We start from the raw sequence: 1385 nt of genomic DNA on the forward strand, positions 1-1385 counted from the left end.
ATTATTATAGAAAAAAGTCAACGGGGGGAGTGGGATGTGGTTGTTTATATAGGTGCTTGTCTTGGACAGGTAGTCAATAGAGCCGGTTCGACTGTATATCGAACACGAAATTTTGTTATTTTTAAAATGATATCTCTCCTGGCAGATTAAGCTCACAATTATGGCAATCCTATATAACTTGACTTCGAGCAAGAAATGTACCAGCTGAATTCCAGCGAGTCGGTTCTGACAAAGTCACACAAACATGACATTTAATAAAAGAATACGTCTTGAATAACATTTCAGCAAAAGATCTGCCCTGAATAGCATTTGAGCAAAAGATCTGTCTTAAATTGATAGCATCTCAGCAAAAGGTCGGCCCGAATAATATTTCCGCGAAAAATCTATCCTGAACAGCAGTATAAAAATCCTTTTAAAGCTGAACAAGTTACAACTTCATCCCAGAACCGTGTCCTCAGAAGTGCAGAGATACGGGGCACTGTCATTGTTTATACGTATCATCGATCGACAGGCTACGCAATCAATGCCTGGCCATAAAGTTGTGTGCGCGACTGGTAATGAGTCTACAAGTAGCAGCTTATTTCTGTCCTGCTTGTTGGTTTTGTCGTAGTGATAGGAATAAAATAGGGACAGAATAGAAAGCGCACTCCAAATTTGCGTCAGGAGTGATTTGTGCCATATAGGAGTATGTCCATTTATAAAGAAAAATAGCATCAGTTATTACTTTGACAACGCCAAATGTCTTGAATGTAAACCCACTCCCCTGAAGGTTTTTTTTCCATGACTGTTAATTGGGATTCTTTACAGCCTATCCAAGCAAAATAAAGAACATCGCTTTTGAAATAACCCATTGCAAGTAGTAGAGCTCGAAAATTGTCACTCCCGCCCACACCGCCACCTCACACAATTGATAAAGAAATAACAACAAAAATTATCATCACCATCAAATCACCACCAACAACTGCACCAACATTACAGCCATCCCCACCATCACCACCACACCGCCAATACCACCACCAACAACAAAGACAACAACAACAACAGCAACAGCAGCAACCTCATGTAACAGCAACCCACTGTAAACAAACTGGTTTGTCTTCTGTCTCGTTCCCACGTCTGTGGTATTGCCTAAACGCTCACGAGTTGTTCAGAATCTGATGGCCGGGCTCAGTGCAAGGAGCACGTGAGGGCAAGAAAGGAGTTTATCTTTGGGGAGAAAAAGATAAACACGTTTAAGAAGTTTAATTGATGTCCATGAGTGCTGGGAGAGATAGAGAGAAAACGGGGGAATTGAAAAGAAAGAGGAGAGAGAAAGGGGAGGGGGAGAGGGAGACGAGGAGGAGGACGAGGAGGAGGAGAAGGAGAAGGAGGAGGAAGAGGAGGAG

This window comes from Aplysia californica, unplaced genomic scaffold (genome assembly GCF_000002075.1).
Source record: "Aplysia californica isolate F4 #8 unplaced genomic scaffold, AplCal3.0 scaffold00915, whole genome shotgun sequence".
Taxonomy (NCBI): Eukaryota; Metazoa; Mollusca; class Gastropoda; order Aplysiida; family Aplysiidae; genus Aplysia; species Aplysia californica.